We start from the raw sequence: 27,107 nt of genomic DNA on the forward strand, positions 1-27,107 counted from the left end.
TCTGGTGTTAATGACAGAATGTCTGCAACACTCATTCATCCCCTGTCTGCACAATACATTTAACATAGTCATGGCTTTCCCCAAAGAATCCTGGTAACTGTGACTCTGAGCCTCTAGCCTGGAAGACCTCCTTTCTCCTGACTCCTCTTGATTGCTCAAACACCTGACTTCTAGCACTTCCCAGCTTGTCCCTTCCACAGACTGCTCCTCAGTATCAGTATCCCACCACCAGAATCCAGGATATAAGTCACTGTCTTCTGTGCCCTCCCTGGGGGGCTCTTAGGTGGATAGCTCCCACCCAAGACTCTTCCTCATCCAGCCAGTCTCTGACACCTAGTTGTCAGGGACCGTGCTGAGGAGGACTGCACTGAGGAGGAATGGTGAGAGCCTCCCCCTCCCCTTGCTCCTGATCAGGATCCTGAATCTTCCCAGGAGCAGGGAAGTAGTATAGATTTGGAACAGTGGTTTGCAGAGGGACATAGTTCAGAAGGCAGAAGCTGGGAAGTACTGGGTGAGGAACAGCTAGGGGGAGAAGAACTGGGAGAGGGAGAGTGTTCACAGACTCACTGTTGCTGGACAGTGTTCATCTGCTCAGCCCAAGGCCAAGAAATGCAGATAAGGTGGCAGCACAAAAAGCACAGTGGTTTCTGTGATTGCAAGACACAGAAGTGACGTGGGTGACTGGGGAAAGTGAGTGGGACCATTAATTGGGGGCACCTTCATCCTGAGGAATGGATTCTTTGTTCTCTTGCTGTGATCATTAAAATTTCTAACTGGTAAGAGACTCCTTTCATTTTGTTCTGCTTATCCACTGCCAAAGGGGAGGGGGAGGAAGCCGTGTCCCTAAAGCCTGACACTAGTCCCCTCATAGAAATGGAGGCAGTGAGAGATTTTACTTTCTTGGGCTCCATGATCACTGCAGATGGTGACAGCAGTCACGAAATTAAAGGACACCTGCTTCTTGGGAGAAAAGCAATGACAAAGCTAGACAGCATCTTAGAAAGCAGAGACATCACCTTGCCAACAAAAGTCCCTATAGTTAAAGCCATGGTTTTCCCAGGAGTGATGTATGGAAGTGAGAGCTGGACCATAAAGAAGGCTGATCGCTGAAGAATTGCTTTTGAATTATGGTGCTGGAGGAGACTCTTGAGAGTCCCATGGACTGCAAGAATATCAAACCTATCCATTCTGAAGGAAATCAGCCCTGAGTGCTCACTGGAAGGACAGATCCTGAAGCTGAAGCTCCAACACTTTGGCCACCTCATGAGAAGAGAAGACTCTATGGAAAAGACTCCCTGATGTTGGGAAAGACTGAGGGCACAAGGAGAAGAGGATGACAGAGAATGAGATGGTTGGACAATGTTCTCGAAGCTACCAGCATGAGTTTGACCAAACTGTGGGAGGCAGTGGAAGACAGGAGTGCCTGGTGTGCTCTGGTCCATGGGGTCACAAAGAGTCGGACACGACTAAACAACAAAAGTCCCCTCATAGAGCTACAATTCCCCAAGTTCGCTGGAAAGAGGGATTGAATCAAATTACAAGAAAAGAGATTCAAACTAAACATTAGGAAGAAGACTGAATCAAATTACAAGAAAAGAGATTGAAACTAAACATTAGGAAGAACTTTCTGATGGTAACTGCTGTTTGACAATGGAATGGACTACCTTGGAAGGTGCTGTTCTCTCCTTCATTGGTGGCTTTTAAAAAGATGTTGGATGGTCACCTGACAGGCATTATTTAGCTGTGATTCCTGCATTGCAGGGGGTTGGACCAGATGACCCTTGTTGCACCTCTCAACTCTACAATTCTGCAATTCTATGATTGCTAAGATGCTATGAGAACTGTAGCTCTGTGAACCATCCTCCACAGCTTTAGTTTTTATGAGGGCTCCCTCCATTAATAAAAACAAAAAGTGGAGGAGAATATTTGCACAGGGATTCTGGTGCCCACAAATCCCAGAGAGAACCATTTCAGACTCAGACGCTGGGATTTTTACTTATTAATTAACATCTCTTTGTGCTAAGACTTCAGAGCACTGTTCCCTGAAAGATAAAATCATCTTACAATTAATAACAAAGATAATAGCAAATTTCCCTGCAGGTTCCAGATAGGGATTCTGTCACAACACTGCATGAGAACACAGGCGATAACGGGAACGCTCTTACGGAGGGATGTTGGGCAGGCTTTTTGCCACTACAGATTAGCTGCTTCTGGCAGGCTTGGAGACATGAAATGCTGACAAATTTTATGCCCTGGAGAGAGACCATCAAGGTAATGGCAGAGAGGCATTCTCCTAACCAGGCTGTCAAAAACAACAGGAATTACATACCACAGGCTGCTGTGCATAGTAAGCAGAGAAAAGGACCACTCTCCCTCCAAAGGTTTGAGGGAAGGGAGATAATTCTGTGGCAGATGGGGGCCAAATATCAAGTAGAGACAGAGCTGTCAGTTCTGGATTGCCTCTGTTTTTCACCCCCCTGCTTTCATCTTAAGTTAAGTTTCCACAGTGCATTTCTTCCAATACACACATTTCTGCATGTGATTTTGCCTAATAGAATACATTGCTGAGCACAATTTTTGTTTGGTGCAAATGTTGAGAAATAGCTGTGTTTGGGTTCATGCATTGCTTCAGCAAATTCAAATTACGTAGGTCCACATTAAAAAGCAGACTGAATCCAATTTATCTTTGGCACTGGCGCAGTTCTCTTGTCTCTGGAATTCATTCCAGATCAGACTAGTCAAGTATCTGATAATGCAACTCCTAAATTTTGGTGCATAACCCCAACCTGGGGCCTTATGGTGAAGGGCAAGAAATAAAGTCCCTGCTTCCCTCATAGAAACTGACAGAGTTACCAGGGGAAAGGGTTGGTAAGCAGGAAAACCACAGAAGATGGGAAAGTACACTAGCAATAGCCCTAGCTAAAGACTAGTTTCAGAATCAACGTTCTGGGCTACAGTGTTTCCATAGACGATATAGAAAGCTGTCATCTGGATGTGCTTTGACATTAAATAACACAAGATGCTGACCCAAGATCCGTTGCCTTGGATCTCCCCATCAGCTGGTGGCAAATATGGGAACAGCTCCATATAAGAGCCAGCTGGATGCTATCCATCAGAGCACTTACTTGTCTACAGGAACTATAAAATTAAAAACATGAGGCTTACCACCTCCAGCGCTTAATAGCATGGAGTCAGTCTTTTGTTACAACATGAGATCATTGACTGACAGCAGTTCAGGCTGGCTGTGGGCTCTTTCTTCCCACCTTCCCTTGGCAGTCCTTGCTTCCCTAAGTCATTTGCACATGTCTCATTAGCATCTGCCCTTCAGGCACCTCTGGCAAAGTTCCTCCTGCTTTCTAGTGGATGATTCCAGGTTGCATTCTATGAATCGGAAGTATGCATTGAGTTTCATTCATCCCTTCACTCTCCCATCTCTTGCCTCCATTGATACTTGTTTTGCATTTGTGTGTTTTTTTAATTTACCTTTTAGAAAGCATACAAATATCCTTAATTTTCTACGCCTGGTGTAAACATTCTACTGCTAATAATGCATATTCACTGTTGCAGATAAACACCCCCAAATGCAGCAGGTCTGATCCTGAGACTACTGTCAGTGGATACAAAATGCCCAGTGAAGGAACAAACTGATGCAAAACCCAACCTGGGACCTTGTTTTGAAGGACAAGAAAGAAATCAGATTAAATATAATATGCTGTTCTGTTTTTTATTTATCTAATTACCCACCCCCACACAGTAGAGTTTTGTTTTTCTCGTCAAGCTAAACAGATTGACTTTATTCCTAGGCAAGTTGACACCTTATGGGATCTAGGCATGAATATATAATCTTCTCACGGTTACATCTTTCCCAAAGTGAGGCCACTGGCGATACATCTGAGACTCATTCATCCTTCTGCATTACTAAAACATGTGAATCAGTACACATGCAAACCATTAATGTACCCATGTGTCACTTTATCCATACAGTGTATTCTTAATCCATTTATTTTCATTCACATTGCTAGCAAACATTAGGAAAAATACCCCATCAATTAAATATAATTATGCTTAATGATTGCTTAAACTTGTCGTCCATAAATCATGACCAGTAAGCCATCAGGAACCCATTCATCATGAATGCTGTCATTAGCAATGTTTATATTTATGGGATCTAAATGCCAAATGGCTGCATGTCCGCATTACTAAGCAAGCCAGGAATCTAGCAAAACCTAACTGATATTAAAACCATATTCCATACAGCTTTCCTACTGATGGGAAGATTCCATCCTCAGAGAAACCCTCCTGCGTAAGCCTGATTGAAATTAAAGCGAGCTACACAAGAGCATCTCTCCCACTCATCTCTAAAAGATATATGCAAGAAAAATATCCTGTTGGAAAAGGTTGACGAAGCCTGCTGGGTTCAGGTCTGTATATGAGCTTTGATGGCTTATAGTACTCACCTCTGTGGGACGCGGGTGGCGCTGTGGGTAAAACCTCAGCACCTAGGACTTGCCGATCGCATGGTCGGCGGTTCAAATCCCCGCAGTGGGGTGCGCTCCCGTCCTTCGGTCCCAGCGCCTGCCAACCTAGCAGTTCGAAAGCACCCCCGGGTGCAAGTAGATAAATAGGGACCGCTTACCAGCGGGAAGGTAAACGGCGTTCCGTGTGCTGCACTGGCTCGCCAGATGCAGCTTCGTCACGCTGGCCACGTGACCCGGAAGAGTCTGTGGACAGCGCTGGCTCCCGGCCTATAGAGTGAGATGAGCGCACAACCCTAGAGTCTGGCAAGACTGGCCCGTACGGGCAGGGGTACCTTTACCTTTACCTTTTTAGTACTCACCTCAAAGAAGAGGGGGGTGTTATGAGGCCCCTAAAGCCTTCTCTTACTCAGACTGAAACTTGAGCAGAATACCAATTCTTTACTTAGCCACGCTGCCCAAACCAGAATGCCTACCGCAGTATCCAAAGTGGGAATGGGAAAATTCCTATTCATTTCCAACCACGTAATCCTTACTTCACAACCCATACCTATCTCCACTACTGAGAAAAGGTGGCAGCCCAAAATAGTTGGGAGGGAGGCCTTGGAATTCCCAAGCTGTTGTCATGTTCAGGTGAAGTCAAGACTTCTATGTAAATACTGCAATGAGCAGTATATTTCGCATGCACCCACACAGATTTGGGTCACGCTTAAATATCTCAGCCCTGGTCCCACATTTGGGATCAGGGAAAGTGTTCATTGGTGAAGTACATTAAGAATCTGGCACATTAAATGTCACTGGCTTGATAAGGGTAACTATCAGGCATCTTTGAAATTTAACATCCTCGCTAGATTACAGTTATATGCTCAAAAAAACTCCCGCAATGTTTTCTTGTTTTAGAACTCTCCTTATCCCTGTTAAAAATACCAAAATCTCCCACATCTTTTCTGAAGTGGCATTCCCAATTCTTTGATAGTATTAATAGACAAACTTTTACACATATAATTGTTAGTTACTGATCTGGTGCCAAAACGTTGTCAGTGGCGAATCAATTAGCATGAACATATGTTGATGCATAATTCACCATTTACAACAGGGCTTTGTTGTAAATTTGATGGAAATGCATGAAAGAGTCTTCCCAGACTTAAGTTGCACGGTTGTAGCCTGTGGCATTCATAATGTACAGCCAATTATTTAGTACAGGCCCTTGCTGGGGATGTGGCAGAACCTCACAGTTACCAGGTTTAGAATACAAATTGGGTGTGCTCTTGAAGCAATCCATGCTCCAAACTCCCTCCCCATCTTCCCCAGTAGTTATTCAGTAGCTGTGATGGTAATCTGAGGCAGAGAAGAATCCCAGCCTTGAAATACCTCCTACTCATTTATTTGCAGGGATAGACTAATTCTGTCCTATTTGGGTATCTCTGACATCAATCACAGTTCTGGTCCATCCCATTCTGCATTGTTCCATCCAACTGTCTTCATTCCATATGTACTTTTGGGGGGAAATTAGAGTTGTACACAGCCCTCACATGCACCCCATGATCCCAACTGGGGTATCCCCAGTCAGGTCAGTCCACCCCTTCCTAAATAAATGTATGGCTAGGAGGGGGAGACATAGCAGCTCCCCCCACCACTGCAATCCCAACTGAGAGCAGTGGGCAGTCAATTCTACCAAGTGACTTCTCCTTTGCAGAGGACAATGCACCATGCAGGATCAGTGCCTCTGTACAACAGTCATGCAAAGGCGCTGTGTTCCTTTGCAAGCAGAGAAGCCTCTTGCGAAGGAGCATCCTGCACCACACAGGATCAATGCTTCCATCGACAGCGCCACTGATCCTGCATTGTGCAGCTTCAGGGACAGGTCACCAGAAGTAGGCTTCTACCTACTCCCAGGAAAATGCTGGTGGTGATCAGGGTAAGTCACTAACTTTGTGTGGGGAGTGTCCCCATGATGCCTGCATCTCCTTTCTGTCTGACAGCCATTGATCACTCTGGGCCACCTACCCCAACTTGTATCATTGTCTGTACCTGTACACCGTCATCCAATGTCCTAGCCCCTCCAGGTATGTCTGGTTTGGCTTGGGCCACAGCCATATCCAGTTCACAGCTCTAGTCAGTAAACAGTTTTGTTATGTACTAAGCTTGGATCCTAGAAAAATAGGCAAGTAGAATCCTGGAACGCAACAATTGATTGACTTGCAGGAAAAGACCAGTCAGGCTCCAGGAGGAAGTTTCTTCCATAGTAGGAGGGAACAGGAAGAAGAAGAGATGGAATAGCTCTTTCAGTATAGCATGAGACTCTCAACCTCAGGGTCAGAAGTTCAAGACCCATGTTGGGCAAAAGATTCCTGCGTTGCAGGGGATTGGAATAAATGGCAGATGTGGTCCCTTTCAACTCTGTGATTCTATGCTTCTATGAAAAGAGATCACCTTCACTTATTGCCACCTCCCATTGATGCCATTGTGAACATGGAGGAAGTCCAATTGCATTGGAACTGAGTTCATAATCAACCAAGGTATTTTTTCTATTGTTTTGGGAAATAACTCAGTTTGTCAAGCCCAATTGCACATTGAATTGACATGGGGTAGGGAGAGGGTATGCTGATCAATAGTCTGTGCATATCCTGGGTATCCTAAATGCACGCTACAAAATTATTAAACACAATATGATGGTTTTGAACTATGACAGCACAGCCCGATTCAGTAGTGACTTGTGTGTAGGTGATTTCCATGCTGAATCTGAAGTTAAGAGCTCTTAGGAGAACATAATTACCCTCAAAGAGCTACAAATCCAGAGTGCCTTAACAAACCATCCTTTTTCCAGGGAACTCTAGTAAATATAGCTCTGTGAGGGGAACAGGAGCTCACTGGGTGGCCTTGGGCCAGTCACGGCCTCTCAGCTAAACCTACTTCTGATTTGTTGTAGGGATTAAATGAGAGAGAGAGAGAGAGAGAGAGAGAGCCATTTATATCACCTTGAGCTCCTTGGGGGACGCGGATCACAGAGCCTAGGACTTGCTGATCAGAAGGTTGGTGGTTCGAATCCCCGTGACAGGGTGAGCTCCCGTTGCTCGGTCCCTGCTCCTGCCAACCTAGCAGTTCGAAAGCACGTCAAAGTGCAAGTAGATAAATAGGTACCGCTCCGGCAGGAAGGTAAACAGCATTTCTGTGTGCTGCTCTGGTTCGCCAGAAGCAGCTTAGTCATGCTGGCCACATGACCCTGAAGCTGCATGCCGGCTCCCTCTTCCAGTAAAGCAAGATGAGCGCCGCAACCCCCAGAGTCGGCCACGACTGGACCTAATGGTCAGGGGCTTCTTTACCTTTACTGAGCTCCTTGGAGAAAAAGGTGGGATATAAATGAAATAAACAAATTCACATTTTGTTGGCATCACATATATTTAGGAGGATTCCATTTAAGCTGTTGGTTTAGTCCTGCAATAGATTTCTGACTGAAACTTAGTTGCATTCTTTTATAGAAACCTTATGTATTTTTTTTAAAAAATGTGTGTGTGTTTGTGTATGTAATGATTCAAAATGAATGCAGTGTATATGAATATGTAAATGTTACTACAAAAACTCCCATCGATAATCTATTCCAGCCTTTACTCTTTCTAGAAGTGTACAACTTCATTTTCTAATTAAAATAATGTTTCTTTTAAAGTGCCTAATTAAAATAGATTATTCTATTGAAAATTCAATTCAATTGAATTCTTCTGTTCAACCAATTCAGCTGAATTATTAGAAAGGCAAACTATGCAAGACGCAGAGGCAAACAAGCTAAGTTACTCCCAATTAACATCAGGTGGTCTCAAGGCCTAGTCTTAGAAACTATTGCATGTGGAGAAGGGCAAAACATTTTGCTAATGAAGTCAATGTTTTTTTTCTTCCTTTTTACATTCCTTAGAATTCTTATGTTCTTGCTCGCCACCCACCCCTCACCCATCCTAAGAGGATACGCCATGTTCATCTCAAAGTTTTCTTTGCAAAGTTCAAATTGGGGCTGCTAATATATGCTTAAAAGCCCCCAGGGTGGGTGGATATCACTTGGGAGATGAAAAGTTTGTGCTTGTTGCAGCAAAAACAGTTCCCTCTCTGCACTGCTTCTCGTGAAATTCCATATAAACTTCATTTGTTTTACGGTTTACCTTCAGTCAAAATTTAAGGCCAAACGACATGTGATGTTTAGTGCAGAAATACCATAGATGGTAGTACCATCAGCAATGTCAACACGGTGACCATGTACATACGCAATAGACAATCTTTTCTAGAATTCCTTCAAACCATAACAAGTCCAAAATGAAATCTTTAGTCTCATAGTCTCTGAAAATCTTTAAATGAAGCAAGGTACCAGGCTTTGTATGATGAAAGACAAGCTGTGAAGACACTTGGAGACTAAAGATTTCATTCTGGACTTGTTACAGTTTGAAGGAATTCCATAAAAGATTGTCTATTGCATATTTACATGCCTAGACATTGCTGATGTTCTCTTTGCAACACAGGGGTTTGTCTGGTTACTTAGATGGTACCATGACAGATCTTTAGTTGAGTTTCCTGAATTGCAGGGGCTGGACTAGATGGCCCTCAGGGCACCTTCCAATTACATAGTACTATGATTCCATAATGAAATGAACCTTCTTATTACAAAGAAATAAACATTTTTAAAGGAACTTTTGAAATTAGTTTTAATTACAGTGAGCTACATGTGTTTGAGAGTCCCATGGACTGCAAGAAGATCAAACCTATCCATTCTGAAGGAAATCAGCCCACTGGAAGGACAGATCCTGAAGCTGAGGCTCCAATTCTTTGGCCACCTCATGAGAAGAGAAGGCTCCCTGGAAAAGACCCTGATGTTGGGAAAGATGGAGGGCACGAGGAGAAGGGGACGACAGAGGACAGGATGGTTGGATAGTGTTCTCGAAGCTACCAGCATGAGTTTGACCAAACTGCGGGAGGCAGTGGAAGACAGGAGTGCCTGGCATGCTGTGGTCCATGGGGTCACGAAGAGTCGGACACGACTGAATGACTAAACAACAACAACAACATGTGTTTAAACATTTTTTCTCTGGGCTTTCGCAATGATTCAGTAAAAATGTGGCTAAGTATGTTTTCTTTGATCTTGTATAGCACCATTTCAATTGAAGTAATGCTAACTGCAGTGATAAGTTAAAAGGGGAAACTTCAGTAGAAGCAGAACGCTGAAAGCAGAGGGCTTAATTTTTTGGAAAGGATCCAAAGGACCACTTTTTAAAAATACTTCAATGGCAAACTAAATTTCAAGTTAAAAAGCAAGTTCAGGGAAGCTGATAAGGAGTCATTCAGGTGTAAAAATAAAGATATGCTTAATAATTTAAAAATTCTAATTTTAACAAGGTACAAAGAAGAAACTAGTTAATATTCCTTGGTTATCCCTAAGCATGGAATAAGTTCTCATTCAAATTGCCATTGTCATTCTCTCCCACTCCTCTCTCTTTCACACACACCATAGAAAGCTGCCCTGTAACAAATTATTAGGCCATTGGTGCATTTAGCTCAATATTGTTTACACAATAATAAGGTTTCAGACAGGACATTCCCAGCTGCACCAGGAAACTGAAGGAATGCTGAATCCCTACTGTACTCCTTTGTATTGCTGCTGTACATGGCTTAGAAACTGTGGCATCAAGCAATATATTAAGTTGTTAAAACAAGCACCCAGAAGGCATCCCATTGGCAACCACTGGTGCAGGCTCCGCTTAGACCAGGCTTCCTCAGCCTCAGCCCTCCAGATGTTTTTGGCCTACATCTCCCATGATCCCTAGCTAGCAGGACCAGTGGTCAGGGATGCTGGGAATTGTAGTCTCAAAACATCTGGAGGGCCAAGGTTGAGGAAGCCTGGCGCCTAGACCTTCAGATGAAAGACTGGTTGTTAGCACCATTTACTCAGTGTGGGGAAAATGTTGTTATAAGGCTGTCTCTAGAACACAGGTGTAGCCAGGGGCTGGGGAGCAGCTTCCCCTCCCTCAAATCAGGAAAATAAAGTAAAATATTTAACTAAAAGTATAAATAATCAGAATATTTGAAACTTGTTTTAGTTTAGGGTTGTTTTTTTAAAAAATAGGATTTCGTAATTTTCGTTAACGGCATAAAATGTTAATTGTTTTTATTTAACTTCCTAGTTTTCAAATGACTGAAGATTTTGACAGTTTTTTTCCTGAGCACTTGGGGTCAAAGGAAAGTAATTTAAAACAACTGTTGTTGAGACATTTCATTCCAAATCTGCTGGACAGAGTCAGACAGTAATAAAATAATAAAAATATAATTTATTATTTATACTCCGCCCATTTGGCTGGGTTTCCCCAGCCACTCTGGGTGGCTCCCAACAGAATATTTAAAACCCAATAAAACATTAAACATTAAAAACCTGCCTAAACAGGGCTGCCTTCAGATGTCTTCTAAAAGTCAGATAGTTGTTTATTTCATTGACACTTCCTTGACTACCGAGAAGGCCCTCTGCCTGGTTCCCTGTAACCTCACTTCTCACAGGAAGGGAACCACCAGAAGGCCCTCAGAGCTGGACCTCAGTGTCCGGGCAGAACGATGGGGGTGGAGATGCTCCTTCAGAATGATGACAGGTCAGTGTCCTGCACCCCTAACATAAATCCTGGCTACGCCCATGTCTAGAACAGGAATGGGGAAACTTCTCCAACTTTAGGGCTATATGCCCTGGACGAGGCCAGAGACAGAAGCGAGCAGATCAATGGAACCAGACAGAGGGCCTTCTCGGTAGTGGCACCCGCACTGTGGAACGCCCTCCCATCAGATGTCAAGGAAATATGCAGCTATCCTATTTTTAAAAGATATCTGAAGGCAGCCCTGTTTAGAGAAGTTTTTAATATTTAATGCTGTATTGTTTTTAATACTCGATTGGGAGCCGCCCAGAGTGGCTAGGGAAACTCAGCCAGATGGGCTGGGTATAAATAATACATTATTATTATGTAAATGTTACCTTTGTACAGTTGGCTCATTTCTACACACACAACTCCAGGTGAGAGTTCAATGACACATTTCAACCAGGCAACAAATACTCAAGGAGAGTGAAGCAGATCCAGCAGGAGAGTTGGCTGGGAAAGGTGAGTGCTTGGGAAGACCCCTGAGGTCACATTTGACTTCTAGACCTGAAGTTCCCCGTTCCTTATCCGGGGCACGTCATTGGATGCATTTCCTTGCCCATATTGTCTAACAGTTTAGCAGTAAAGTCTCCCCCATGAAGAATATACAAGGACTGCTGTACTTCTGCTGTCAGAGGCATTCGTTCTCCAAATACCAGTTGCCAGGAATCACAAGTTGTGTGTGTCCAAGATTTGGTGAATAACAACATTTATCTATAGATACTAATAATTCCGGATGAATTTGGTGAATGTGGGGGAAGCCATAGTCATCAGTGCTGATATGATGCTAAATAAGGCAGTCAACATTTTCTTATGCATATATTAAAAGTGGGGATATGCAAACACTCTCTCTCTCTCTGGAAATCAGAAGATCCATGTGGGATTGTCAATATTTAGGTGCTGATTAATCACAATGATTGATCTAAATTATGGCTGGGGGCTTACAAACAGAGGTCAATGACCAACTAACAGTGCAATCTTAACCATGTCTACTCAGAAATCAGTCCTAGCGGATTCAGCAGGGCCAGCACTCAGGTAAATGAGCCTACGGTTGTAAGCTCAAGGTAGGCACATTGCTGAAATCCATTGATTTCTAACCCATAAAAGTCTACACTCCTCTGAGCCTGAATAACATCTTCCACAGAATGAAGTGGACAATGAAAGAGAAGAAAGAGAAAGAACTGTGTCAGTGAGCTGTTGCGAAAGAAAGATATTGCCCATTTCTCATCCTACCATTCCGGTTATCATTTTAATGTGATTTTGAAATATTAAAATGGGAAGAAAGGAAATATCGATCCTTCATTGTGTCAGCAGAAAGCGATTTCTTTCAGTGTAGAAACCACCACGTCGGAAAATTCCAGAGATGCAAGCCTTTTTTGTATTATTTCTTTATATTTTAAAAATGTACTAGAACCATTTATATTCCAGCTTCAGATAATCACTGTGCTACGCTGGTAAACTACTGTATATTTGACCACACCTGGAGGCATTAAAGATAGGGGGGTATCACAGGTGCTGGCTCCCCCCACACACACACTCCACCCCACTGAGGCCTCTTTGTGGGCACAAAATCATGCATTCTCTCTTCCTCCCCTCCCCTCCCTCTTTACCCCCAGTGACTTCTGTCCATCACGGTTCACTAGAAGTTCTTCATCCACAAATCATGTCCCACTCAGCTGCCAAGCAACCTCCAGCTGGAATGGCAATTAGCCAGATGTCAGTGGTCCTATTATCTCCATTCCTCAGTTCTCCATTATTTAGTCACTGCACGATGGGGGAGAAGGAGAGAAAGAGAGAGAATTACAGTAGAGTGCCCCACCAGGGCTCCACTTTAGAAGCCTGTGAAGAAACCTAAGGCGGGCTGGTGGAAGCAACAAAAACTGAGACAGGAGCCGCTAAACACAGTCATTATTCTCTCTTGCCTCGCATATTAACTCTTTGCTGGCAGACGGCACTAGCTCCCCACCCCCCGTATGATGAAAACTAGAAAGACCCTTCAGGGGGAGAATTTTAATGAATATTCACCTTTTCTCACACACAGCATTGAGTGCATAACCATCCTGGTTTCTGATTTGATCCCAGAATGTCCCACTTTTCCTTAGGACACCCCTATTTTCATCAGAGAAATGTTGGAGGGTATGGAATAGGACATCCCCAGGGCTTTTTTCCCCAGCCGGAGCTTGCTGGAAGCCAGTTCCAGTACGTCTCAGGTGGGCGCCATTGCCTTTGTAAGAGAACAAGGGAGGCATTCATTGTGAGTTCCAGCACCCAGTTTTTCTAGAAAAACATCACTGGACCTTCCTATTTTCACTGGAGAAATGTTGGGGGTATGCAAGTGTCATTTGGCATTCAAAACAGACAGTACTGCACCAGTAATCTGAGTCAATATGAGGCAGTTTACCTCATATTAAGCCCCAATAAAAGCCCCCCATGCAGACTGATTGCACACTGAAAGCCTTTGAGCAATCCCCATATTGCTAGAAAGCTGAGGTTATACATGGCAAGTCCTATCACAGTATACCAAGATCGAGGTTCCTCTTCACCAACACGATCATTTTTAAATGCAGGGGGAATGGCAGTTAGTATTTCTGGGTCACTGTTCAAGGTCATCAATTAATCAGCACTTCAGATGCCCAGACAGGTGATTAATCAGTGGTCTGGGAGAAAAATAAACCATGTACCAAAAGCAAACAAGACAGCCGGATTCTGTAAACATTTAAAGCACGGACTAAAGACTGAACCTTCCAAAAGTGAAATTGTGCAGCTCCATATTTATTTGCTTTTCTCCGACTCCTTTCCCTATCATGCTGAAAACATATGATTTATCTCTTGCTGCTCCCATTCCCTGAAAATAAATCCTCTGCCCTTACTTTGCACTTGTGAGCTTTCAGATGGAGAATACACCAGTTCCCAGCTTTTGACCCATTCCTCCAATATTCTGTTAACAGACTCTAGGGTGGAATTACAACAGCAGGAATAGGCTTGATTCCTGCTGAGAGGAATTGCCTTGATTCTCACATAAAGGAATAGGCTTTATTTCCGTAGGCAGGAATAGGCTTGATTCTCAATAGCTAAAGCCCCAAAGGCAGTGAGAGCACTTAGCCACTAAGTCACTCTTTACTCATTGCTTCCCTCCCATGTAAGTACATTCCATGGCTCTCCAGCCAGAGATTGGGAGAGAATTATCCTTCCTTGGTAAGTGAGCCTTGGGTATGTGAACCCAACATGCGCACCCAGGGCTCACTGTCCATCAATGACTTGCTGCCCAACAATGGCCTACAATGACAATGAAGCCTTCATAGTCTCTGGTATCTTTGCTAGCCAAAATGTAAACATTCTAGATGTTTGCTAGAATCCAGGGAAGAATCCAGGCACCAGACGTCACTGCTCAGACCGATCTGGGGATGCCATGAATCGGATCTGGGACCTTTACCATGCAATGCACATTCTCTGATTGCGCTACATCCCTTTCCCATAAGTCTAATGCTCTCCCAATGGGCACAATAGGGGCAGGATTTATACTAGGGGCAGCAAGGAGTCAGGAAATAGTAGTTGTCTCTAGGCAATAAAGACCATTGGAGCATATGAAGAGGCAAGAGCTATTGATTGATTCCAGCTCTTCGATGCAGTTTGAAATTATTTATGGATAGAAATTATTTATAAATAAAATGTACTTAACTGAACCACAATTAAAATCAACTTACTCCTATGCTGCATACATTTGCACTAAGGAATGAAACATCTGTGTTACAGCTATTGCCACCAATTCAACAATTCCAAATCTTCCACACCAAGTCCTCCTTTCTCTGTTCTGCAACAGAAGCAATGTATCCCTAGACTTCACTCTCCTCCCTTTGTACTTGCCAGAGATTTCTATATTCTTTCCCCCCCTTTTTCTATATATTTTTAAAGCTGTGGGTGCAGCTGAATCCTCCCCTATATTAAACCATCGTTGCTGCTTCAGATGTATAGCTAAAATATGTGCGAACTACCTCCATTGAAAAGAATCAGCAACCACGCTTGGATTATGTCATGGTTTAATAACCCAGGATACACACAAGCTCCCTTTGCTCTCGCCTTCTGTCTACACACGCCTGGAAAACAAACCAAGGAGTTGCAGTGAACCATGCTTTCCTGTTATGTGCAAACCAGGAAACTAAGGTTAGTGGTTTCCAAACGAGCCAGGATCTTAAACCATAGTTTAGACTTGATTTTAATCCTACTAGGGTTGGAAGCCATTATGCAGATCTCCCTGGTTTGCATGTAATGAAGCTATGTTTAAGAGCGGCTCTCTGATTTGTTACCCCACTTGTGCAAAAGAAGGGGTAAATCGGCTGCAAGCAGGTGCACAAGCTCATGAATTTCCCAGCTAGAACTGTAAGCAGAAGGTCTATCTGTAGTATCTGATCTTCGGTGGCTTATACGCACCAAAGTCACCATCCAGTCAGGAGATAAATATGCATGTTTGAGCAGGGCTATAGAAATAGAGATAGATAGTTCTGCAGTGCTTTATATTTTCTGATCCTCTTTCTTCTAGCACCATCTCCTTTGTTCTCTCCTCTTGGCTCCTCCTCTCTCGCTCTCCATCATATTTTCCCTCCTAACTTGCCTCCTTCATGACTCCCAAAGTTCTTTCTTCCTTTCTTCCACTGAAGCCTGCCTCCCTATTGGCCAGGGCCAAAATTCTATCTCAGGGCCTTTCAGTTGTATATAATAAAACACATTATTCTTATCAGTTTCAGCCTCCAAGAACTGCCACAAAGCTAATATGGATGAATAGCGAAATAATTTATCAAAGCATATCTCCATTTCATTCTGGAAGCAATGTCTCATTCGTATCTCCTTTCAGCCCCCTCAGGCAACTCCTCTTTGCTTCTTGCTTCTGAAGAAATGTTGGGGATGTGTGTGTGTGTGTGTGTGTGTGTGTGTGTATTTCTGGGAGAGACCTGAAACATCAAGTAAGCTTATAGTGTACTAGAGAAGATATGGGAGCTGGGGCCTCACTACTCAGGCCTGCAGCATCTGCTTTTCACCTTTTTCCTTCTGCAATGATGCTTTTCAACCCTAACCACAGCATAGGGGAACTTTTTTTGTGGAGTGGCAACTAGAGAGACAGGGAATGGGTTTAGACTGTTTGGGTCTTCAACAGGGTTCTACTGCACAAAGGTTTGATCTATTATTTAATTTTCATGACCCTAGGACAAACAAGCAAATAAAAACACTGGCAATAATAAAAACAAAGCTAGTCAATGAGAAATAGAAAACCCCAGAAAAACATTTGCAACCAGCCCAGCCTCATGACATTAGCCTTCTGATAAATCTTGGGCTAAGAGGTGCATTGCTATCCAGCACTGAAAAGTAAGCAGATGTACTCCAATACATAGCTGGCATGTGTCCCCTGGAACATCACACAAAAAGGTAGCATGCCTCTTGGGCTAAGAAGTTCTTCGCACCTGTGCAGTACATCACATAAAGCTAAACAAAGAAAGAATGAATTTCAAAATGGAACATTGAGGTCAAGAATGCAAGACGAATGCAAGGATGTATACTAGGGAGGTACCAAGTGTGGGTTATTTCTGAGACCCAATTATAATCTTAGAATGGTGTTCCAACAATTCATCAATTTCACTCAATAAATAGATACCCTGTTTGTTTTCTTACTAGGTGTCTCGTTTGTTGGTTTGTGTTGAATGTCTGCCTTACAATGGAGTCCCACCATCATAAATGACTTTAACCAACCTTCAAGAAGCCCATCCATTAAGAGGCTGGTGGGGGGAGCCATCTCTGGCCATCAGTCAAACCCCACCGAGCATCTTCGGAGGCTCTCCACAATCAATATGATCTATTATGAGCCTGAACTTTGAATGCAATTATCTAAAATATCAATGATTTTTACACATAGCAACTGTCGGTTTAGATTTCCTGTGTATTTTATTGTTTGTGAGAGTTCCTTAAATATTTTATTGGAACAGGGAGAGTGTAAGCGCTGATGGCTGGAGAGCGCAAGGAAGAAACGGCACTTTAATTGCAATTGCATCAACAGAAGCAGTGGAGGATTTCTTGCTGACACATTTGAAAATGCCAGGAAAGGATCTGGAGTCTGTGTTGGAGGGCTTTGCCAAGCGCATTTATCACAGGGCGTTAAACACAATGAAGTCTGCCTTAAGCAACCTGTCAGTTGCTCGAACGGCTGCATAACATAGGCTGCCTTCTAATAAAGGTGAAGTAAAACATAACCCAGTGGAGCACATCTTCCAAAGTAGTTCAGCCATGCAGCTTATATACCTGGCCCTTCAGCAAGAGCTTGTCTGCATGAGTGGGAATTAAGTATATAGACCCACTTCAGGTCAGTGCCTACTGTTGCCAGAGTGAAATCTTGATGTATTGGGACAAGAGGCAGCCACTGCTTGTCCCATCCATTCTTTCCCCAAACCCATTTTCTTCCTCCTAGCTGTTGCATCCTGTCTGCTTTAGGCCCACAGGGATGGGGCACAACCATACAGGACAAACTGCAGGCAGAGGAGATTGGGGTTGGTGATGGTCACCTGCAGAGAGCCATAGCAGGACAAAGAATTAGCTGGGTACATTCTACAGAACCATGGACAGCTCCCTAGATAAGCCCTTGCCAAGGACAAATTGTGTTCTTATGTACCAGCAGAAGTTTTGATGATGAATTCAAGGAACAACCTAGGAAGCTGACTTAGTATCTAGATCAGTATTGAGTACACTGACTAGCAGCTGCTCTGCAGTGGGTGCAAATAAATTTAAGCATGAGATGCCCGTATATTGGTCAAATGACACAACACTGTTCCATGATACAAGTCCTGTAGGACAGAAGCATAATCAATAAAAGTTAACATATCTGAATGCATCCAAAGTGTGGGCACCCAGAAAACTAAAATGCACCCACCAAAGATATGACCCTCACAAACACCTCTTGGCCACCTCAGAAGAAAGGTTAGCATGACAAAAAAACCACAAAACCCTGCATCCCACCCATGAGGATTTCGCTGAAAGTTTTTCTCCCCTTGGATGATTTTCAAATGCAATTTATTTTCTCATGAATTGATGGAGAATGGTTGCAGGGAGTGGATGGGTGTGAGAAATTCTGAGCACAGCACTACTTCCAAGCATTCATTCGTTCTGCACGCAAAACTCAAGGGAGGGTTTTCTAAAGCCCACTTCACTTAAATAGCTATGTAGCCATTTACTATTTCAGTATTTGCAATGCAGTAAAAGGTAAAAAGGCTCGAGGAACTGGATCTTTGCAAATTCCAGTATGTACTGACTTGCTCCTCACCTCTTGAACTAATGTGTGGGTGGGAACTTGGAGCACATGTGAAAGTGAAGTGACCTGGAAATAAATTGATTCTCCCATCCCGGAATTTCAGACACGGAACATTTCCAGATTTACTTGGAGATTAGAACTGGGACCTTCTGCATACAAAGCAGAACCTCAAAGGCTTCTGAATAGGATGCAAGTCTTCCAAGTGCCATACTACTTTGGGCTAACCACAATACCAGTTTTGTCATACAAGCATCATTGGGGTGCTAGAGGACATGCAGAAAGTCCCATGTTCAGTTTCTGGCATCTTCAATGTAGAGCCAGAAGATGCCCCACCTGAAACCACAGTAGACAAAAATATTGCAGTAGGTGAGCCAATGGTCTGACTCTGACACAGCTTCTTATGTCAGTTGCAAGCAGGTGTTCCAGCTGCATGAATACCAACCAAATCTCTCCCTACTCTTTTCATTTCTTTTGCTGGAACTTCTGTTTCCTGGACTTTCCACTTTTTATTTTTATTAAATGTCAGCACATCAAAACAATCTCATGCTAGGTTTAGTAAGATGATTTTTTCCATCATGGAATTGACAAGTGCTGCCTTAAGTCAGAGCCTTGATAGCGACAGTGTCGGTGAGCAAATATCAGGGTTCTGATGGATGCAAAGCACATTGGGTGTTGTCTTGACAGAGCCCCCATGAAAGGCCACTGAATAAACGGCTATATAACAACGGTGTCAAGCTCATTGAAATGCAGACGTTATTCAGGGCAATTGCATATGCATGGCTACCTTTCCGCTGCCTCCTTAACAGATGTCAATGAATCAGATATACATGTTCAGTGAAATGAAGTGCAAAGGCGGCTGCAGAAAATTGAGGAGGGATACAGTGGAAGTTCAGGCCTGCATATCACGCCACGTGGCATCAGCAGCACAGGTGCCTGACTGATACAGCTGCAAAATCAAAACTCCCTGGAGTTGGATTACACAGCAAAGGTGTACTTATGTGCTATGATTTCTGCCCTTGCCAAGGCAACACTGCTTCAGAAATGTAAAAGGTAGCAACAGATCTCCAATTCTTTCTACCCCTTGCAGTACAGAAAGGGCTGCTGACCTATGTCACCCAGTTGCAAACAGGATGAGACCCACAGATGCATAAAGAACAAACCCAAAATGCATTAATTGAGAGCCAGTGTGGCATAATGCTTGAAGTGTTGGATGACGACCTGGGAGACCAGGGTTCAAATTCCCACTCAGCCATGAAGCTCACTGGGTGGCCTAACGTACCTCACAGGGTTGTTGTGACAATAAAATGGGGAGTGGAGAACCAACTACATAACCATGAGCTCCTTGGAAGAAAAGGTGGCATATAAATGTAACGAATAAATAAATATCAGGACAGGGAAAGTGATGATGTACCAAACAGAGAGTAATTACTGGTTTAGGTGTGATATACTATTTTTTGTCACTGGTTATTGTTTTTCCCACTGAATGGGATGCAACATCAAAGCTTTTTTACGTTTTTGCAATCATATACTCTTATGCACATAAGAACAGACGAAGTGTCCTGACTAGTCATGCAAATTATTGTAATTCTGTCTCATCCTTCCTCCTAGGAGCTCAGAGTACCATCTGAGATTCCTCCTCATTTATCTTCCCAAGCTCCTTGTGAGGGCATGCTAGGTTGACAGAGAGTGACCAGCCCAATGTCACTCAGTGAGTTGTGTGGCTTTGTGGGGATTTGAATCAGAGGGTGGTATTCAACTAAATTTTACACAGAGGAAGTGAAATGTATGTCCATGAGTAAGTTAGGTTCATTAATTTCAATGGGGCTACTTATGTTTAACTCCACCCTGGGTCTCTTGATTCTTAGACCATACTCTAGTCATCGTGTCACTATGTCACATTAACATTTAATCCCTCAAATGAAGCAAACCCACGAATGATGAGTCTGTTCTCATGTAAGCTTTAGAGCCCAGTAGAGCTCATGGAGCATGATCTGTATCTGCATGTAGAAACCTCAAAAGAAGACCGTGTGGGTATTCACACTGTAGAGGTAAGGTAAAAGACCCCTGGATGGTTAAGTCCAGTCAAAGGTGACTATGGGCTTGCAGCGCTCATCTCGCTTTCAGGCCAAGGGAGCCAGCATTTGTCCACAGACAGCTTTCTGGGTCATGTGGCCAGCATGAGTAAACTGCTTCTGGCGCAACAGAACACCGTGACAGAAACCAGAGTGCACGGAAATGCCGTTTACCTTTCCACTGGAGCGGTACCTATTTATCTACTTGAACTTTGATGTGCCTTTGAACTGCTAGGTTGGCAGGAGCTGGCACCGAACAACAGCTCACCCCGTCACAGGGATTCGAACTGCCAACCTTCTGATCGACAAGCCCTAGGCTCAGTAGTTTAACCCACAGGGCCACCCGAGTCTTACACATCCACATATAATTACAGCATCTGTCAGAGAATGCCCAATGCACAAGAGTGAGACTCGTATCACAGCATTTTGCAAACTATAATAAGATCGATGATTACGGCGAGCCACTATTGGAAGAACCGAATCTCTTTTTGGAGGGAGAGTTTTTAGAAAATGTGTAATAGCACATTTCCTGAGTGGGCTATTATACACGATTAAATCTCCCCCAAAGAAGTGATTTGTGGGTTGTGGCCAAAACAGCTGAAGACTGTAACAAAGGCCTCATAAGTGGCAAAGGGCATAATACATGCCATAAAACTTGGCAGGGATGGTAGCTAGCCCCTTGCTCTTAGAATGTAGAGCCTGCCAAATATATTGCATTCATTATTTCTTGTTCAGCCTCTGAATACTCTTTGGATCCTGCCCAGGTGTGAGGCAGAAGCATCCAAGGAATCGGTACACACCGTGAGCAGCCTCAGGTCAAGGAGATTTGCAGTCCTTCAGCAGCAGCAACAACAAAAGCCCAAATCATCTTTTCACTGTCTTTCCCTTCCCAGAGGAATCTCTGTTCATTTCTTTCCATGCTGCCTTGTTTTTTTAAGCTAAGCTAAGAAAAATTTACTGCTTGTTCGGGTCTGGGAGATTGTGTTAAACAGCTGGAAATCTTGACTTGAGTGAGTTATGATCAGAGCGGCTTACTTAACATGGAAGAGGGAGCCAAATCTGGTCTTTTATGCCTCTCCACTTCCACCCTCAAGCACATGCTGCTAACGGAAGGTCTTTATTTTTCTTGAAGCTCTGTTCGGTGGTCAAAACATTCGAAGCAGGGCTGTCAACTATATGAAAAGCCAGAGGCAATTTGGATTTACGTGTTGGAAAAAAAGAGAAGTGTGAAATAACTCCTCTGGAGAAGCCGTAAGCACTATGCCAGCAAATTTAAGAAACTGCTTTCAACAGCCAGTTATGAATCTGTTGGCACTCACAGGGCCGGGAACATTTGGAATTTTTTGGTTACGACCTAAATTGCTCTCAATCCCAATTGGGTTCCAATCTGACCTGGACTGATCTGGACCTAACCCAAAGCTGAGGACCTTCCACAATCTGCAGTTTAAAAATAGGGTGTAATGGTTCTAGGGGTTGCTCGTGCATAAGCAGGTGCCTATCTCCCCGGCTGGGTGCAAACACCTGGCTGGGTTGCCAAAGTGAACCTTTTCTGTCCGGACAGCCACTCACCCGTGGCTGACTCAATCACTGGCAGAATCCGTCAGTGGGCGTTTCTTTAACTTCTTCCAGCAAAGAAGCTCTTTGACGCCTAGTCTTCTCCTACTCTCTCTGCGCGAAAGCCTTCTGCGCAAGGAGGGCGTGGGCAACGGAGGACCCCTACTCTCCCCGCTGGTCCCCGGCAAGGAGTCATGGGACCGCCTCACCGCTTCCCCCATCTGCCCCCCTTCTCCACTGGTGCTACGCTGATTCTCTTCCCCAGAAGATGGGCTGCTTCTCCCGATCCCTGGACGCTCTCCGGAATCCCTCTGGCTTTTGCTCTCTCCCTCCGGCACTGATGGCAGTTCCCTGACATAGGGATTCAAACGTTAATTAAAGAAGTGGTCAGCTGCATTGCCACCTTCCCTCCTCCTGACCACATGTTTAATCAGGGGCTTAAATCCTTTGTGGATATTGGAAGATTTGAGATAGATAAACAAAACGAGAACTTCTTCATGCAGCACATAGTTAAATAAGGGGACCTGCTCCCACAAGAGCAATGATGGTCATGGACTGGGATATATTTAAAAGAGGATTGGATAAATTCATGGAGGGCAAGGCTATGAGTGGCTTCTAGCCATGAAGGCCATGCTCCACCTCCATGGTTGAAGACAGTAACACCTCTGAATACCAGTTGCTGGAAGCCATGGAAGTGGAGAGAGCCAGTGTGGTGTAGTGGTTAAGAGCGGTAGACTCGTAATCTGGTGAACCAGGTTCGCGTCTCAGCTCCTCCACATGCAGCTGCTGACGACCTTGGGCTAGTCACACTTTGTGTTCGAGTCCTGCTTGTGGGTTTCCCATAGGCATCTGAAAGGCCACTTTAGGAAGAGGATGGGCCATTGGCCCAATCCAGCAGCATAACTTCTTAATTTCTTATGTAGAAAATGTATTTTCATGTGCACTTTCTATGTATCCAAACTGCACCACAGTAGTAATCTGACTGGGAGTTGCATTCCAATCCCCCTGCCAGTTCAGGAGTGTTGAATGAGGTCAGTCCACTACAAAAAGTTGACCCAACAAATTCTTCCCCTATCTTTTTTACTTCTTCACTTCAAATGGCAAGCCTGCTCCATGGGAAGAAATTCATATATTCTACTGAGTGATGAGATTCTCAATTGTGTGCATTTAGTAGCCTACGTGATACAAGGTTTTTAAGCACATACCTGGCTTTTAAATACACTTGCTGTTTTTGTTTAAGCCAACCTGTAGAGCCAACCTTTTCCATAGGTATTTCATAGCCAAATTGCCTGCAGCAATTTTGCAGCTTAATGTAGAGTGTTTGGACCATTGGACAAAACAAAGGATGAGGAAGGGAAATAAGGGGAGAAGGGTGATGGATGGTTGAGCTATTGAAAATGCAAAGTAAGAAGTGCAGGAAGGCAGAGCAGGCAGGAGAAAGAGATTAGAGAAGGGAGGAATGGGAGAAGTGGATGAAGGGTTCAACTAATCCAGGTCCCAAATTGAATCGGAGAGGCCTTGCACAGCCCTAGCAAAAACCATTCTGGATTAGGCATGCCTACGGTTAATGCTGTAATGACATTCTCACTATGAAACACATATGAATGTGGGTGGGTGGAGGCTGGTCACCTCTGCACTCCCACCTTTCCTCCTGCCTACAAAACTGTTGGCAGCATGGGAGAAGATGTAGGCATATGAATAAATAGGATTCCTATTCCTAACCAAGTTCACAGTTTTTATTAATTTACCCCTGGATTTTGCATCTGATTTTTTTTCCCAGGCAAACATGGCAACCATCCTGGAAGGCAGTAGGAGAAGCAGAGTCTCACAATTCAGTGAGAAGTTTTTGTCTCATTTTGTACTCATGGAAACTCATTACAGAGCATTGCGCTCTGCATTTTCTTGTCTCGTCTTTGCCTGTTGCTAGAGTCGAGCAGGAGATGCCATTTTTAACCTTGTAAAAAGCTCCCATTACATTAATTGCTAGATCTATTAGTATCACTTAATTACGACATCTTGCGCATCTTGGAACCTCTGGTGGGGCCAAATTGTCATGATTTATTGTAGGCTGGCAATGATATTTTTACATTAGTAAGCAATTAAAAAATGTAAACAATGCCCCCGGGGAACTTCTCGAGGCTTGGAAGAGCTGACATCATTCTGAGTTACAGGCAGCCCCAGTGAATGATATTCCCAAACCAGAGCAAAGAACTAACACCGTATTCACATATTTACATGTGAAAGAAAAGCAAAAGCATTATTCATGTCAGAGGCGAGTCTGCTGAGTGGGAGGCTTTAAGGGTGAAAAACTGGGCTATTTTCTTTTTTTGCAAAGCCACTTCCGAGTTTGGGAAGAGGTGGGGTTGCGGGCCCACCCCTTCCACACCCGCGGGGGCTGGCCTTTAGCCCCCGCGAGATCGAGAGAATCCCCGGGCATTCCTGCGACCCTGCCCGCCAATCGGCGGGTGGGGGAGGCGTGGCCTAGCCCATTTAAGGCCAGGTACGCCCGGGGACCACCCTCTTTGCCCCGTTCCAGCTGCCCAGTTTTCCCATCCCTTTAGGCTTAGCTAGCTCTGGCCTTGCTATGGACTCCGGTTGGTCACCGCAAGGGGCCTGGTAGGAATTTTTCCAACTTGGCGCACTTCCAGCCATTTGGTTTTTCGCCTACCTTGTAGCTAACGTCACAACTTCCTCGGTATTGGCGGTTAGGCATTGGCAGGGGTAATTGTTATACAAATGAAGGGGGGAAGGAAACGCCATCACCTTCCCCCAATGAAAAAAGGGTAGTCCGGTAAAGGACTCCAGGAGGCATTGCCCTGTCCGAAGCCTAGGGAGGTGAGGGCCTCTGGCACGCCCCTGAGTGGTGACACCTGTGGGTTCCTAGTTGGCATACTTCAACAGGACTCCCACGGCTGGTGAATAACCCTTCATGCCGGGTAGTCGATAGGAGCCAATGCCTAAGGCCAATACCTTCCAATTCCTGTAATCAATAAAGTTGTGGCCTTTTACGCCCATTAACCTTAAATAACGTGTCCGGTGTTTTCATTTCACATGGGGGAGGGGACTTGCCACGCAAGCAATCTTTAAATGTTCTGGTCCCTGGGGTATTGTGCTGTGATGAGATTATGACCTTTATAGGACAGGAGCACCCTGGAAACAGCTAGAGAAGACTCTGGTAAGTCAGCTCCCGACTCTCAGTAAGACTCTATGGTTCTGTGTCAGGTATGGGTGGTCTGTGGCCCTTCAGATGCTTTGGACTCCTGCTCCCATCAGCCCCTGTCAGTATGATGTGAATTGGGCCTTATTCACACAATAAATGTAAAGTACTTTGATGCCAGTTTAAACAGTCATTGCTTCACCCAAAGAATGAGGCTGCAGTTTGTTAAGGGTGTTAAAGATGGTTAGGAGACCCCTGTTCCCCTTACAGACCTACAATTTCCCACAGTAGTTTAACAGTCAATCCCTCTTCATAGGGAATCGTGGACCTGGGCATCCTAGTGCTTTGAATGTATGGTATGAATATCCAAAAGGTCAAGGGATTTTTACACCTGCTATATTTAGAAGAGGCAAAGGCGTGTGAATAAGAAAACATGACTCACAATGGGGCTTCAGGGATGGAGAAGAGATTGGGTTCCCACCTCAGTGACGTCCTTAAATATATTCGAGTTTCTACCATTATCCAGCATCACTGTGATGAAGACTAATGCCTCAAGATGCATGTTCACAAAATGATGAGCAATCTCATCACATTATTCAATATTATGTGTGTCGAGGGGTGTAATCAAGACTGTGTGAGGATGGGACATTTAAGCCTTCCCTCTCGGCATCTACTTTGAATGCAGAAGATCCTAGGTTCCACCTAGGAACCCTGTGAGAAATCCTGGAAAGCTGCTCCTAGGCAGTTTAGATGATAGTGAAGAAGATGGACCAATGATCTCAGGCAACTTCATCTTCCTGTGTTCTGTGGATCTTGCATGCTGTGCAAATTCACCCAAACCATCCTTCCCCAGTTGCAGTCTCTGAAACTAGCCCCCCTCACAAATACTGAAATTAGATGAGATGCTTTAGCTGAGATTCCTGCATTGCAGGGGCATGGACTAGATGACCTTCCAACTCTATGATTCTATAATTATTAGAGGGAAAGTTCCATTTAGCACCAATAGCATGTTTTTCCTAATAATTAAAGTGTCAGGGGTGCAGAGGGGGGGGGAGATTTCAGAGATTGTGGCTGGCAGGCTTTAAGCCTTTTCTTTCTTTGCTCCAACCCACAACATGTGGTGGCATTTTTAAACATACACACTCTTATTAATCAGACTGTTGATGCCACATGCAGTCCATAAATTGCTTTTCCTGTTGGAAGTACAACAGCAGGAATCATTCCATTAGCAATCTAAGGGTTGATTATTATGACCAACAAAGGTGTGTGTGTGTGGAGGCATTTCCTAGCAACCATGATCTTTGTTGAGGTAACTCATGTTCCGATTGGTTGTGTAGTTCTCAGGAATTCCCCAACCCCTATATATTTAGTTGTTTTAAGTCTTCTTGCTACAGACAAGACCTGGCTTTCTCCTTGGGTTATACCATGCTTCCTCAAACTTGGCCCTCCAGATGTTTTGAGACTACAAATCCCATCATCCCTGGCCACTGTTCCTTCTAGCTAGGGATCATGGGAGTTGTAGGCCAAAAACATCTGGAGGGCCAAGGTTGAGGAAGCCTGGGTTATACTCTTGTTCAGTTTACTTATTAAAGCACTGTCAGCATTTATTTTCTCCCTGGACTCCATCTGCATTATTTAAGTGACTGTGCTAACATCTCCAATCCCCATGAGCAGTGTACTTTTCATATATGTGTGTTTGTGATAAAACTTCCTAACTTGCTGCCTGCCGCTTTATTTCTTGCCTCTGCTGACTGTATCAGCTGGCCCTTGTGTGTGATTAAAGAGCTAAGCGCTTAGGAAGGGTCTTGGCTGAATGCTAGAGCATCTTCTCTGCGCACAGAAGGTCCCAGGTTCAATCCTTGGTGTCTCCAGGTAAAACCATAAAGTATCCCTTTCTGAAAACCCGAAGAG

General features: G+C 44.1%; 1 protein-coding gene across 3 annotated transcripts in view; it reads right to left on the minus strand.

Moving 5' to 3' along the window:
- DCC (DCC netrin 1 receptor) overlaps window positions 1-27,107 on the minus strand; it is a gene marked incomplete at its 5' end in the record, with an annotated part of 926,289 nt that overhangs the window by 723,601 nt on the left and 175,581 nt on the right. The window lies entirely within an intron of this gene.

Source organism: Podarcis tiliguerta (genome assembly GCF_965153285.1).
Source record: "Podarcis tiliguerta genome assembly, chromosome: 11".
Taxonomy (NCBI): domain Eukaryota; kingdom Metazoa; phylum Chordata; class Lepidosauria; order Squamata; family Lacertidae; genus Podarcis; species Podarcis tiliguerta.